Below are 16,132 nucleotides of genomic sequence, written 5' to 3' on the forward strand. Positions count from 1 at the left end.
GTGGGCTGAAAGTGCCTTTAGTTGCTCAGAGAGGCCAAGGAAACACAACTCCTATTCTATCTTATTGGGGTGTGGGGATGGAGCCCCAGATGTCCAACTATTCAATCTGTGATGGCTGAAACGTACCTGCAGGTAACCCAGAGAGGCTGGTGCACGTCCCACAAGCTTCAACCCTGCCAGAGGTGGAGCTGGGGCTTAGGCTAGAGTTGCAATCTGATCTGGATGGAATGAAGCCAGTTCCAACCAGGACTGTGATTTCCAGTCTGCCCCACTTCCCTCATGCTGGAGGCAGTGTTAAAATGGCAGCTACTGACCTCTTTCTGATTTGGGCAGTTTCAAACTTTAGCTGTTCTTAGGATTATACTTTAGCCAGCTGAATAATCAGTAGCTGAAGTTGGTGCCCAACCATTTCTTCCTTCCCCATATTTGGGAAATGGAGCTTCCAATTCCTAGCCACATAATATCTCCTGAGGCAGTTTGTGCTGCCAGTGTAGTATGGGCACTAGCCTCTGCAATGTGGAGTGTTCTCTACTCATGAATCTTTCTCTGCAGATGGGTAGTCTTCTCCTTCTATTCTTTCAAGGATGTTGCAGGATGCTCTTCTGGTCTCCTGGAGCCCCCAAACAGGTGCTTTAGGTAGCTCTGAGTGATCACTAACTGCCCTGTAGCATGAGCTGACTCTTGGAGCACCTTACTTTGCTGCCATCTTGCTGGTTCTCCTCTAACGTGTTTTTTTAAATCTCACCTAGCATGTCTTTCATTCCCATAAGTTCTGTTACTTTACTATTCAAATTCTTCTTTGGGCTCTCTCAGTGTTTTCTTGATGTCCTTGATCTCTTTAGCCATCTTCTCCTTCAACTTATTAATCTGATTTTGGAAATTTGTGTGCATCTCATTGAGTAATTGTCTCAAATCCTGTGTCTCTTCTGGGGGTTTGATATATTCCTTTTCTTGTGCCATTTCTCCCATTTTCTTAGTATGGCTTTTAATTTTTTTCTGATGTCTAGGCATCTGATAAGGATGGTGAGTTTACTCAGATGCTTGATTTCATTCTCTTTTGTAGGATTTTAGTGGCAGGAGGCTGTGTGTTACTGCTGATCTTTGATTCTCATTTCAACCTGTTCTGGGTATTTAAGACTGTCTTTGTTAGTTGTTCAAATCTGGGCTCTGGACCCAATAATGGATTGCAGACACACTTCCAAGAGCCTTGAGGAGAGAGGCTAAAAAGGCAGGAAGAAGCCTCTCATTTAATTTCCTCATCTGCACTTCTTCGGTCTGCCAGCAGATGGCATGCTTTCAAAACCCTCTCTGTTCAATGCCTGGTGGGAGTCTGCCACAACACTGGCTGGAGGATCTTGTGACAGAGGTTCCTGCCTGGAGGCTAAGAGTCTTGTAATTAAAACTTTCTCAGAGGCAGTTCTCCAGCCTTTGCTGGCAGTCCCCTCCCTTTTCCCAGGTTGGAAGTAATTCCACTCCTCTCTGTGTCCTCAACAATCAGTCCTCGTCAGTGGAGAGGGAGATTGAGAAGGTCAGCTCTCTAAAGTCTCTTGCTGGCTCCCAAGACAAACAGTGGTGTGGCCCCACCTAGCCAGGAAGGGCTCGTGGGACACAACAGACCAAATTTGTAGGTCAAAAGCTGAGTCAGCCTTAGGCTATGTCCTCTCTCCCCTTTTCTGGGGAGGTGGATCCCTGAGGTCCCCTTTGTCTATAGCCTCCAACCCAGAGATCTGAGAATAAAAAAGTGTCTATAGAGTGGGGGAGGAGATTGTCAGTTGCAGCTGCAGCTTTTAACTCACAGTTTGCAATTGTGATTCTTTTCCTTTGCCCCTCTCTCCTCTGGGGGGTATCCAGCCTTCCCCTGTTGTTCCAGACCCTAGAAGATTTTTTTCCAGGCCATTTCTACCTGTCTTCTAGCTATTTTTCTGGGAAAGAAGAGAGCCCCATGTCTTTCTTAGTCTGCCCTGTATTGTCATTTTGATAAAATAGGTAATCAAGTATTGTTTCGCAAACACCTGTGATCCCATCTTAATCTAGTGTCCAAGTCTCCTCTGACAACTCTTTTGATTCTTGTCTTCCCAATAGAAGATCCTAAGTAAAGAAACAATAAAATCTTTCAGATATAAAATTTTTAATATTTGAATCTATTTTGAGAGATTTCTCAAAGGGCCCTGTAGCAGTTTCATAATAGTTATGAATTCCAAAAAGAGATGTCAGATTATGTTTGTAAACTGCTCTGTACCTGGGCGTGTTTAAATTATGATTAGGGCTTTGATTGGGCCATGTCAATAGGGTGTTGAGTCCCCACCCACCAAGATAAAAGACATGGCAAAGGATAGAGTTGAAGAATTTTGATGTTGGAGTTTTGATTTGGAGTTTGATGCTGGAGTCTTGAGCTGGAGTCCTAGGAAGTAAGCATGCAGAGGAAATAGAAGCAAGCCCTGGGAAGAGGGGACCTGAGACAAGAGAAGAACATAGAGGAACAGAGATGGCTCCTTAGACACAGCAGAAGCCCTGGGAAGAGAGACAAAGCCGTTCTCCTGATAGTCTACAGTTGACCTTGTGGAGAGAGGTAAAGCCTAGAGAACCTCATAGTGTACAACTGATGTTATAGAGAAAACAGTGGACCTAAGCCCAGGGAGAAGCAGGACCTGGGAAGAGCGGAACCCTGGAAGTCCAAACTCTGGCAGTTGTCAGCAGTCATCTTGCTCCAACACATGGAAATAGACTTTGGTGAGGGAAGTAACTTATGCTTCATGGCCTGGTATCTGTAAGTTCCTACCCCAAATAAATACCATTTATAAAAACTCACCAATTTCTGGTATTTTGCATCAGCACCCCTTTGGCTGACTAACACAGGCCCTTTGAAAGTTACAATGATTTGTTCTTACATGTTATAAAAAGAAATATGCTAGAAATAATTAAATTTTGATAATTATTGTAAAGTGTCATGGAAAGAGTTGTTAGGTCAAAAGAGATATTTAGCCTTATGTAGGATAAATTTGTATAGGCATAATGTTAATATAAATATTTCATAAATAATATGTACATGAGATGTCCTTAGAGATTTGTCAATGTCCTCACTATCCATGATATGTTTTAACCTTCAGGGAAACACTGACCAAAACTCTTAAGAAATATTTCTGTTGAGTTTTCCTGTGTTTGCCAGAGTCCTGGTGGTGCTTTGTCTGATGGTATTTTACAACAGTGGTATGGTATTAACAAACATAATTTCAGTTATTATTTAAAATGTTTATTTAGCCACAACTTACTTTTAAAACTCGAATCTAGCAGCTAAGTCAGTGGTTTTTTTTTAAAAAGATATTTTATTTATTTCTCCCCTCCCTCGTTGTTTGTGCTCACTGTCTGCTCTCCGTGTTTGCTTGTCTTCCTTTTATGAGGCACAAGGAACCAAATCCAGTACCTCCCCTATGGAAGGGAGGCACCCAATCGCTTGAGTTGCCTTTGATTAGTGCTTATTGAGTCTCTTCATTTCCTCATCTCATTGCATTATCTTTTTGTGTCAGCTCGCCATGCCAGCCTGATGCATTAACTCACTTTCTTGCTTACCTTCTTTAGGAGGCACCAGGAACCAAACCCGAGACCTCCAGTGGGGTCAGTGGGCGCCAACTGCTTGAGCCACAACTGCTTCCAAAGTCAGTGATTCTTAATTAGGAATGGACATCGGACTTAGCCATGGAGTTTTATAAAAATACAGATGTCCTGACTTACTGAATCTCTTAGCTTCATATCCTTGATATATTATTTGAATATTAAGTCTCAGGATTATTATATTTTATATTTCAAGATTTCTTTTGTATGAAATTATGTTCAATCATTTTTCTAAGTTAGATAAAGCATGGAAATCAAACCCTTATTGAGTATGTCATTTCCAAATATTTTCACCCATCGAGTAGGCTGCCTTTTCACCTTTTGACAGAGTCATTTGAAGCACAAAAGTGTTTAATTTTGAAGAGGTCCCATTTTATCCATTTTTTCTTTGGGTGTTCATGTTTTGGGTGTCGGGTTTATAAACCACAACCTACCACAAGACCTTGAACATGTTTCCCTACATTTTCTTCTAGAAATTTTATGGTTTTAGCTTTTATATTTAGGTCTTTGATCCATTTTATGTTACTTTTTGTATAAGGTATGAGATAGGGGTCCTCTTTCTTTCTTTTGGCTATGGCTATTCAGTTCTCCCAGCACCATTTGGTGAAATAGATTGTTCTAGCCCAGCTGGGTGGCCTGAACAGCTTTGTCAAAAATCACTTGACCTTAGATGTGTAGGTCTATTTCTGAACTCACAATTTGGTTCCACTGGTCTATCTGTCTATCTTTATGCCAGTACCATGCTGGTTTTACCACTGTAACTAAATAATATGATTTAAAGTAAGAAAGTAAGAGTCTTCTGACTTCACTCTTCTTTGTTAAGATGTTTCTGGCTATTCAGTGCCCCTGACTCTTCCAAATAACTTTAATAATGGCTTTTCCATTTCTGCAAAAGCTATTAGAACTTTTATTGAGATTGAATTAATCTGTAAATCAATTTGGATAGAATTGACATCGTCATGATATTTAGTCTTCCAAACCATGAATACAGAATGTTCTTCCATTTATTTAGATTATTTAAAAACATTTCTTTAGCAATATTTTGTAGTTTTCCAAATACAAGTCCTTTGGGTCCTTGATTAAGTTTATTCCTAAATAATTGATTCTTTAGTCACTATTGTAAATGGAATTTTTTCACTGACTTCCTCCTCAGATTGCTCATTTTTAGTGTATAGAAACACTACTTATTTTTGTGTATAATCTTGTGTCTTAGCAGGTAACCCCTGATATGATGAGAAGGGAACCTCACCTCTGTTATACTCTTCCCCCAAATTCCTAAACTCAGTCTAGTAATGAGAAATAATCAGACATATCCATGAAAAACAAAGAAAGGCTGAAAAACTGTCAGAGTGGAAGCCAAAGAGACATGAAGATTAAATGCAACATCACATTGTGGATTGGATGCTTGAACCACAAAAAGGACATTATTGGAAAAAATTGGTGAAAACTGAATAATTCTGTAGTTTAGTACATTATATAGTAATGATGTAACACAGCTGATTTCTCATTTTTGACAAATATGCCATGGTTATATGAGCTGACCATGTTTATATGAGCTGCTAACATTAGAGGTTGCTGGTTGAAGGGAACATGGAATGCTGTATGAGCTTTGTAATGTGTGTTCTTTCTTCTGTAATCTAATATTGTTTCAAAATAGAAAGTTTTTCTTTAAAAAATAGTGTAAAATAGACACATTCCAAGATTTTAAATGCAACAGAGAGCTTTTTTGCAAGACTTCTACAAGAAATACTAAAGGAACTCCTCCAGGTGAGAGGAAATGGCACCAAATAGGAACAAGAGTGCTGGATAAGGTTAATAACAGGGTAACTGTAAATTTCGTAAAATGTGTAATAATGGACTTGAATTTTGTATAGGAACAAGGTCAATGTAAACAATTTCTTTTAAAATTTGATGACTTTGCATTTTACCCCCACAGCAAATGGAGGAGGGCATGAATTCATCTGATCTTAGTAAGTTTGCACATTTATTGGAATTATTTTATTAATGCAGAAAATAGCTATATTCTCTTCTTAAACCAAATTACTTAGGAAAATAATTAATCTATGATAGGATATTTAAAATTATGTCATGATATAATGAATAGAAAACAAAATTGTTTCTCTTAATATTAACATTTTAAAAAGTCTTGAGTCATCACTTTGCTGAGTGCGTTGATAAGTTTTTGTAGCTTTGTTATGGATTTTTTGGGACTTTCTAGGTATACAATCATATCAACTGTGAATAGTAAAAAATTTTGGCCTCCTTTTCCAATTGGATGCCTTTTATTTCTTTTTCTTGTCTGATTGCTCTTGATACTGAACAACAGTGGTGACAGTGGGCATCCTGTCTTGTTCCTGATTTCAGAGGGAAATATTTCCGTCTTTCACCCTTGAGTACAAAGTTACCTGTGGGTTTTTCATATATGCCCTTTTATCATGTTCGGAAAGTTTCCTTCTGTGGTAGTTTGAGATTATTTTATGAATCCCCAAAAAAGGAAGATTATGTTTGTAACCTAATCTATTCCTCTGGGTGTGAGACCCTTGATTGTATTAAATTCAGCTGAGGGGCCTTTGATTAGATCACCTGTTAAGATTGATTTAGGGCCTTTTTGATTTGATTTTGTCAGCGGCATGACTCAGATTGAGTCTCTACGCCCTTGCTGGTTCTGATACTGACAGACACACAGGAAGATAGAGCTCTGTCATTTTTGATTCTGCCTTGGGACAGAAAGGAGACACCGCAAGCAGCTGGGACCAATGGGAGAGATAAGTCATTCAAATGGGAGTTTGCAGCTGACTCTGGGAAGAGAGGTGAACAGCTGAGACTGATAGAGAAAGTCCAGAAAGAAACGAGCCCTATGCCAGGAGAGAGAGGACTACAGGATCATTAGAGGATGAAGCCTGGAGAGGTTGGGACCACAGCGCCTCAAGAGTATGACAAAGTCCAGGGGGGAAGGAGAGACTAGACAGGGATCGGCAACAGTTTTGCTTCAACATGTGGCAACTGACTTTGGTGCGAAAGCACCCTTGAGTTGGAGTTTTTACGGCCTTGTAACTGTGAGCTTATACTCTTTCATAAAGCCACCAGATTTCTGGTACTTGGGATCAGCAACCCTTTGGAAGACTAATACACCTTCTATCTCTATTTTTTGGAGTGTTTTTATCAAGAAAAGACGCTGTATTTTGCCAAATGCTTTTTTTGTCTGTCGGTTGAGATAGTCATGTGATTTTTCTCTTTATTAATGTGGTATATTACATTGACTGATTTTCTTGTGTTGAACCATCTTTGCATAACTGGATGAAACCCACTGGATCATGATTAATGATTCTTTTAATGTGCTCTTGGATTTAATAAGCAAGTATTTTGTTGAGGATTTTGTGGGGATAAAGTGAAGAGTGTGTGCAGTAACCTAAGCCATTTAGGATGAAATTGTCTGTAAATGTCCAAGGAGACTGATGTATCTCTGCCCACTTTCCTCTCCTGCCAGGGATGAGGTCGGCACCCAGGATGGGGTGGAAAGAAGCCAATCCCTACCCACCAGGAAGTCATTGTGATTTTTAATCAGCCCTGCTTCCACTCCTGCTGGGGATAGAGGTAAAATGGAGACTGCCAATTTCTTTATAACTTGGATGGGTTCAAACTTTAGTTGCACTTAGAACTGGAATCTAGCTAGTCTAATTTGCTAATCAAAGCCGTAGTTAGTACCCACTTTTGGGAAGTGGAGCTCCCAGTTGCAGCCAAGGAGTGGCTACCAAATTGGCCTGCCCTGCCAGTGGGGGATGGACACTAGCCTCTACAATGTGAAGGGATCCTGAATCTTCACTGAAAATGGCCAGTTTCTTCTTTTCATTCTTCCCTGTATTGTGTACAATGTTCTTCTGGTCTCTGGGGCCCCCCAAACCAGTGATTAAGTTAGATACTGGCTGATTACTAACTGCCCTGTAGGGCAAGCAGATTATTAGAGCACCCTACTTGGCTACCATCTTGCCCCTCAACCATGCCTTTTTTTTTTTTACCCCCTCTACCATCTCCCTGTATTTACCGGGCATGTGTCCCCACCCCCTACCCTTTGTAGCATGCCCTCCCCCACTCTCTCTTACTCCCAATCTAACTTCCTCTTTTCTTTCCAGATTCAATTTTAGGACTACTTGATTTTGGAGGTGAGTTTGGTACATACCCCTGTCCTAGAACTTTCACACACCCCTGAACTAGCTTGTGAACCACTTGAAGGTAGGAACCAAGGCTGGCTCCCCTTTCCATGCTTCCCACCTGGCAGTCACATACATTTGGGTAATAGTAACTTTGTGGAAAGAATGTATTTGGGAATGCCCACCCCAACATGCTCTTGCCATACATTACCTCTTTTGATCTTCACAATAATCCCAAGCCATTCTGCTTTTATCAGGATTCCTTTTCAATTGTGTAAAGATGGAAGAAAAGACTGACAACTGGTAAAATTTGAGCAAGTGAATGTATTGATAAGTACAAGCAGAACCTTCAGGCTGCCTGTTTAAAGCAGAGAGGTAAATGGCAGGGGAGTGAGGTTGATGAGGCAGAAGCAAGGCCCAGTATCTACCTGGCACCATCATAAATAAGCAGTTTCTTTACTTTCTCTAATTTATTTATCCAAACAATTCATTGATTTACAGATGAGAAGCTGAGGCTCAGAAAAATTAAGTGATTTGCCCAAGATCACACAATTATGATTTGAAATAAGGTCTTTCTGGTCGCCAAGCCTGTGCTGTGGGTATCTCTGGAGGTTTGAAACAGGTAAGATACTTGCTTTGGTGCGACTTTTGGTTAACTAATGGGATGAAACTCTCCAAAGCCCACCCAACTCCCTTCTGCCTGCACTTTGCACATTTATGTATTTATCATTGAGAACATTGCTGTGTTTTTGGACAGGGGTTTTCAAAAGAGCCAGGCAAGTAGCACTGCTAAATTACTTTTACTGAAACCCCTGATTTGGTTCCCTGTTGCATTCTGTTAAGTGTCTGAAGTGCTTGGGGGCATAGTTCCTTATAAATGTCAACTTGTATTTATCAGCATGATTCTTGGTTGTAGCAATCAATAAGACATACTTTTCTTTGCTAATGGCTGCATTAAATGGCATCTGTCACTTTGCATTAAGAAATCATGTTGTACTTGTCTGCCAACTGACCTAAATGAAAAAGCATTCCTAATAGTTGTACCTCTTTACTCTGCTGCTTTTTGAGGGGAGTTTAGTACAAAAAAGGAAGATAAGATAAATAATGGGACTCTGGTTCCCTCACCTTGCCCACACCTTACATGAATACTGACTGTGGAACAAATGAGCTTTTCAAGCCTAAATGTTATATATACAGCAATTCAGATCTACAGAAAAGTTCTAGAACTCTTTTCCAGAAGCAATTTCTTCACTTAGCAGGAGATGTGACTGAGCGGAGGAGCCTGAGGAAATGGAACATTTGTGTTATGACTCATTTATATATATATTTCTTATTCCCAGGTCATTAGATTTAGGTTCAACCTAATTTGGATAGGTCCAAGGCAAGATTACAGTTATGATCTTTGTTAGTAAAGATACATTGTGTGTTTTTCTCATATCTAATGAATGGATTACCTTAAGCATCCTGTAATTTTCTCTGTTTTTTCAAGCCAGTAATCATTTAGCCTTCCTCTCAGGCATGAGACTGAGTTTTACTTTTGTGCTTCCTAAGAATATTCTGGGAAGCAGATGTGGCTCAAGTGATTGAGCTCCTGCCTACCACATAGGCACATGCCTACCTTTGTTGAGTTCCCGGTGCCTCCAAAATAAGACAGTGAGCTGGTGCAATGGGCGGGTATGGCAGGCTGACACAACAAGAGACATAGAAGGAAAACATAATGAGAGACACAGCAAAGCAAGGAATGGAGTGGCTCAAGTGATTAGGCTCCTCCCTCCCATATCGAGGCCCACATCCGGTTCAATTCCTGGTGCCTTCTAAAGAAACAAAAATGAACAGACACAGCAGTTCAAACAGGGTGGGTTGGGATGGGGGAGGGGGCAAATAAATAAATCTTTAAAAAAAAAGAATATTCTTTTGACAGAGTGAGTCATAAAAGCTCAAATGAATTCCTTCTCTTTTTCTATTTTTTTTTTAAGTTTTATTTTTATTTATTTAATTCCCCTCCCCTCCCCTGGTTGTCTGTTTTCTGTCTTTTTGCTGCGTCTTGTTTCTTTGTCCGCTTCTGTTGTCGTCAGCGGCACAGGAAGTGTGGGCAGCGCCATTCCTCGGCAGGCTGCTCTCTCCTTCACGCTGGGCGGCTCTCCTTATGGGTGCACTCCTTGTGCGTGGGGCTCCCCTACGCGGGGGACACCCCTGCGTGGCACGGCACTCCTTGCGCGTATCGGCACTGCTCATGGGCCAGCTCCACACGGGTCAAGGAGGCCCGGGGAGGCCCGGGGTTTGAACCGCAGACCTCCCATGTGGTAGACGGACGCCCTAACCACTGGGCCAAAGTCCGTTTCCCTCTTTTTCTATTTATGGGTCTAATTCACCATAAAATATTCTGACTGCATAGAAAAAGGAATCATGTAAAAAGCAAGTATTAATTTTTTCTGACTTTGGTATTAGGATGATATTGGGTTCATAAAATGCTTTGGGTAGTTTTCCTTCTCAATTTTTTGGAGGAGATTAAACAGGATGGCATTAATTCTTCTAAAAATGTTAGGTATAATTTACCTCTGAAGGCATCTGACTTTACTTTGTTGGAAGATTTTTGATTACTGATTGAATCTCTTTACTTGATTGGTTTGTTGAATTCTTATATTTCTTGTAGAATCAATGTAGGTTGTTTTTGCATTTCTAAGAATTTGCTCGTTTTATTTAGATTGTCTAATTTGTATATAGTTTTTTCTTTTAAAAATGTTTATTGTGGGAACATACATATAACATAAAATTTCCCATTTTAACCACTTTTGAGTATGCAATTCCATGGTATTAACTACACAATATTGTGCTACCATCACCACCATCCATTGCAAAAACTTTTTCATCACCACAAACAGAAACTCTGTACCTTTAAGTAACAATTGCCCAATTAAAAAAAAAAGCAAGTATTATTAATGTGTCCTCTGGACACATTTGCCAATGCAAATATTAAACTCGCCTTAATGAAATGCTTGGGAATTCTTAGATTGTCACTCAGTTAACTGTTTATGAGTGTAAAAATATTCCAACTGTATGATATATGCAATCTACACTCAAATGTTAAGAAGATAGATGATAGAATGATATAACAAATGTGAGAAAATGTTAAAAGCTGGTAAAACTGAATATCTGCATAGGGGATATAGTGGAGTTCTTTTTATTGTTTTTATATTATTTTTTGCAACTTTCCGGTAAATTTGAAATTATTTAAGAATGAAAAGTGAAAAAAAATTCCAATCAAGATAATGTTCCCTGCAGTATAATACATCTAGTCTTCCAAAAGAGACATTTTGGGTTGTGCATTTGACCCTGTTTTGGGGGGTAGTGTAATATTTTTGGTTACTGGAACACTGGAAAAGCATGTTTTTAACATACTGGATCTTGAACACAGTAAACATCTCTCCTTTATGTTGAAAATACAAATGGAGTTGTTTCTATTTACCCCTTTTCTATTTGAGCATGTTCATATCTACCTCAAAAATAAATGAAATAACAAAAATGCTCCTGAGGACCCTGGTGTTGTCCAGACACCACAGGCAAGCCAAATGGCCACATGAAATCAGCACCGACTCAGAGGGCTAGCTAGGTGTAGCAGTTTGATATGGTTATGAATTCCGATTATGTTTGTAATCTGGTCTACCTGGGCACAACGGAGTTATGATTAGGGCTTTGATTGGGCTATGTCATTAGGGCATTGAGTCCCTTCCCCCTTGGTGGGTGAGGACTCAAAGATAAAAGGCGTGGCAAAGGGCAAAGTTGGGAGTTCTTAATGTTGGGGTTTTGATGTTGGAGTTTGATGCTGAAGACTTAAGCTGGAGCCCCTGGGAAAGAGACAGAGCCACTCGCCTGATAGTCTATAGCTGACGTTATGGAGAGAGGCAAAGCCTAGAGAGCTTCATAATCTACAGCTGACCTTGTGGAGGAAACAGAGGAGCTGAGCCCAGAGCAACCCAGGAAACCTGAACCCTCATAGACGTCAGCAGCCATCTTGCTCCAACACGTGAAAATAGACTTTGGTGAAGGAAGTAACTTATGCTTTATGGCCTGTATTTACAAATACTCTTTGTATAAACCAACCAATTTTTGGTATTTTGCATCAGCACCCCTTTGGCTGACTAAGACACTGGGTATATATGAAAAGCTATTTACCCAACATAACGTAGTTTCACTCATTTGTGGGTCACCTAACCATGATTCTTCTATTTCTTTTATTTGAACCTATAATTGTCAATATACTTGTTAAGTGTACTTCTCAGGGACTTGACGCCCTTGGATTCATCCTATGCCCGTTGAGCCCTGGAACCCAGCAGATATGCAGCCAACACCTACTCTTCAGTTCTTTGGGCCTGCCCTGGACAAAGAACAGAACAGCGGAGATGACCAGCCCCATCCCGAGAGCAAGGAGTGTCTTTAACTGCAAGCAAACAATTCCATTCCTCTGCCCCATAATAACTACGTCCCTTTTCAGCCTGATGCAGTCAGAATGGACATCGTCCCAAATCCCCCATGACTGAAGAATGAACAATCTTAAGGGGGAAATGTAACTGCTGACTAAAGCAGATTTGCTGTTATTGTGCTACTATCTTGTGTTAACTTTAACTGAGTAATTTGTAATATTGATATAAAAAATAAATGAAATAAACTCAAGTGTGTATTTAAACCCAAATAAAAATCACAGCTTCTATTTGTTTTTCATAAATGCTCGGAATATTAATTCTAGCTTATCCTCCCTCCTCTACCCTGCTCCCTTTTTCTCTTTGCTTGTAACTCAACATCTGAAACATCATCTGGCTTTTTTTGATCTAGAAGTGGAAGTCATACTCCCACCCTAGCTCCTGCCCAAGCAGGGTTATGGTGAGTTTGTGACCCCATTTGCGCTCCTGGAGTGGGGCAGCACAGACACTTCCCACAACAATGCAACAGCTGTCGCAGAATCATCTTTCTCACGGCTGCACATCTACTTCTTTTTCCTCTCTGAATGGGTAGGTGGCCCTAAAAGATCCTGTCTCCAGTCTACTCTTGTTCCTTTAGTCCCTGAGGACCTTGGTTTGCTCATCCCCAAGCAGTGATTTAGTCACTCAAGACTTTGGGGGATAAAATGTGATATAAGTACAAGAGTTCTTATCTTTTTTATTTCATGGACCCCTTCTCAGAATGTAGTGGCAGATAGTTTTATGACACTCAACATCGCCATGTCTTAAAATTAAATAATTAAAAAAAATTTTTTTTTCAATTCAAGCTTATAGACCCCCTGAAATCTTTCCATGGACCTCTTGGGGGTCAGTGGATCCCTGGTTAAGAACCTCTGTATAAGAGGAAGCAGGAAATGTAGACAGAATAAAGAACTTAGGTCATTGCATTTGACCAGTACTCTGATTTTGTGTGTTTGTGTCTTAAAAGCTAGTTACTATAGCTACCACGAGCAACAGATATAAAGTTATAATGGAATCAGGCAGTGACTTTTCAGGAGGACTATGCGTCACATTTTTTTTTTCCTCTTCTTGCACTGAATGTCAAGTCAAGGATACCTACTGTAATCAATGTTTAAATTGGAAGTGGAAATGAATCATAATTAGCTACCCTATGCTAATTATCTGTAACCTGAGAATAAGACTTGCAGTACTCTGGTTTTCTGCCAGATAGAGAAGTGTGCATGTTACAGAGCTAATCAGGAAGAGAGTTTCAGAAACCCATTTAAAATCTTATCAACATTGTTATTTATTCTGGTTTAAATGCCCAAAGTCAGATTTTAGCCTGTTAAGTTAACTGGAAGATACAATTGATAGCAATCATCTTTCTCTCTAATCTTCCTAAATGATTAGATGAGCATTTTCCATATCATTGGATGTTGTGAAGATTCAAGAGTATAAACCACAGAATCTCACAAAGAAACTCTAAAAGCTGTGTAATTGCTGAAGACCAACCTGTTCAACTTCATTATATTTCCTTATTTTATAGTCTGTTTTCTCTTAAGTGGCTCACATATTGCCTAAACAGCCATTACATACTTTTAATTTCCCTTTCACAGAATTACCCAACTTGATGGTCAGAGGCCATGATATCTGTGAAATTTTGCTTTCGTAAAGCCTGAGCTGCAAAACCAAACAATACAGAGACTTATAAAAGATTTTCTCCACCTCAAAAGACAAGCAAAAAACAAAACAGAAAAAAATAGTTTCTCTGTTCCTGATGGAAATGATTACCAATTTAAGATTACCCACAGTGAAGCCTCTCTCCATGATGCATGGAAACATTTCCAGAACATAATCTAATAATAGCAAAATAAATGAAAAGACCAAATAAACACTCCAACAAACCCATAGCTCATGTCATTAATGGAAACCCCAAGTGTTGACAGTGTCTGGGTTTTTCCTGTGACCCAGAACATGTAAGAGGTATGTCTCCGATCTCAGTTATATCATATTGAGATGTGGATGTCATTGCAGTTTTTCCATATGGAAAAAATCATGTACGGAGAAAGGATATGGTTTTTGAAAAGTTATCTCATACAGAGTCAGACACAAGGTTTATTACAGATGCAAGCATCTTAGTGTTCAATGTTTGATCCTCTAATATATTGCCTTTGCTAATACATAAACTCTCTTTTCTCTCTGAAATCTTATTATGCTTTCTTTACCTCTCACAAGCATAATGTGGTGATCAGAAAACAATTCTTTTAAAAATAGTTTTTAAAATGTGTACAAGTAATGCATGTTCATTATAGAAAAAAACAAAACTATATTCAAGAAAAAAGAAGAAAAACTTTATCCAAGAAAAAAGAAGAAAACAAAAATCACCTATAATTCTATCACTAGCATTTTAGGGTATATCCTTTAGCACATTTTTCTAGGCAAAGCGATAGTATACATATAATACATAAATGCACAGTTTTATTTTTTTCTGCACATATATGCTGTGTGTGTGTATATATATATCTTTTTAAAGGAGGTCCTGGGGATTGAACCCAGGACTTCACACATGAGAAGTAAGTGCTCAGTCCCTGAGCTATATCCACTCCCCAATGAGAATTGGGTTTTTTTTAGAAGGTACTGGAGATCCGACCTGGGACCTCATACTGGGAAGCAGGCACTCAACCACTTGAGCTACATCTGATCCCCCTAATATATTTTTGTGTTAACAATATACTACTACAACTTGATTTTTAATGGCTAAATAATGTCCTATTGTACAGAATTCCATAATTAAGTTAGCTAATTAATTTTGGGCTGGGCTATTTAGCTTGTTTGTAATATTTAATAAAATACACTGAGCAATACTGGTGTGACATTTTTAAAATTAATGTTTGTACATTTCCTTAACCTTCAATACACAATAATTGGTTGATTAGTATTAGTCTTATGATATTTTTAAGCACCAGCAACTTATATATAAGGTATACCACAAAAATACATTCCTTCTTGGGAAGTAGATTTGGCCCAACAGATAGGGCGTCCGCCTACCACATGGGAGGTCCAAGTTCAAACCCAGGGCCTCCTGACCCATGTGGTGAGCTGGCCCACATGCAGTGCTGATGTGCACAAGGAGTGCTGTGCCATGCAGGGGTGTCCCCTGCGTAGGGGAGCCCCACGCATAAGGAGTGCACCCCGTAAGGAGACCCGCCAAGTGCGAAAAATGAGCAGCCTGCCCAGGAATGGTGCTGCACACACGGAGAGCTGACACAGCAAGATGATACAACAAAAGAGACACAGATTCCCAGTGCCGCTGACAAGAATATAAGTGGGCACAGAAGAACACACAGCAAATGGACACAGAGAGCAGACAACTGGGGGAGTGGGGAATGGGGAAGGGGAGAGAAAAAAAAAACTTAAAAAAAAATACATTCCTTCTTTTGAAGATCTACTTCTTATCTCCCTATGTATGATACATACAAATAGTTATCTGTTTTAAGTTACCTTCAACTTTGTAGTCCTTTCTTCCTTGCCCAAATTGGAAAGCAGGACTTTAGTATCAGGGTGACAGGAGGGAAGAAGGATATTTGAAAGCTCTGACCAAATAAAAAGATTCTTCATTAGTTGGAAGGGCCTCGCTCCATCCCCTGCAACAAATACTGAATAGAAATGTTTTCTAAATGCCAAAGTAATAGAAAATACTGTCCGTGCAAAGGGACAAATTATGGGAGATAAACTGTGAAGGTCAGATTATCTTCTAAGAAGCCACATGGAAAAATAAAACCCCTGATGACAGAATCCCTTCGACTAGGAGATCAGCCTTGAAATATGAACTTTCATGGGATATCATGAATCCTTCTAGGAACTGCAAATCTCCTTGATCTTTCTGCCTGCAGTGTTTTGGAGATGTTTACAGTAAAACCGTAACCCGAGACTTGTCTT

At 39.6% G+C, this 16,132-nt stretch overlaps 1 long non-coding RNA gene across 1 annotated transcript; it reads left to right on the top strand.

Moving 5' to 3' along the window:
• The first annotated feature begins 4,601 nt into the window (after nt 1-4,601).
• Nucleotides 4,602-9,868, top strand: LOC111762744 (uncharacterized). The gene is made up of 3 exons (XR_002795781.3): nt 4,602-5,579; nt 7,097-7,203; nt 7,740-9,868. It is a non-coding gene; the product is annotated as an uncharacterized lncRNA (long non-coding RNA).
• Nucleotides 9,869-16,132: the final 6,264 nt, after the last annotated feature.

Source organism: Dasypus novemcinctus, chromosome 3 (assembly GCF_030445035.2).
Source record: "Dasypus novemcinctus isolate mDasNov1 chromosome 3, mDasNov1.1.hap2, whole genome shotgun sequence".
NCBI lineage: Eukaryota > Metazoa > Chordata > Mammalia > Cingulata > Dasypodidae > Dasypus > Dasypus novemcinctus.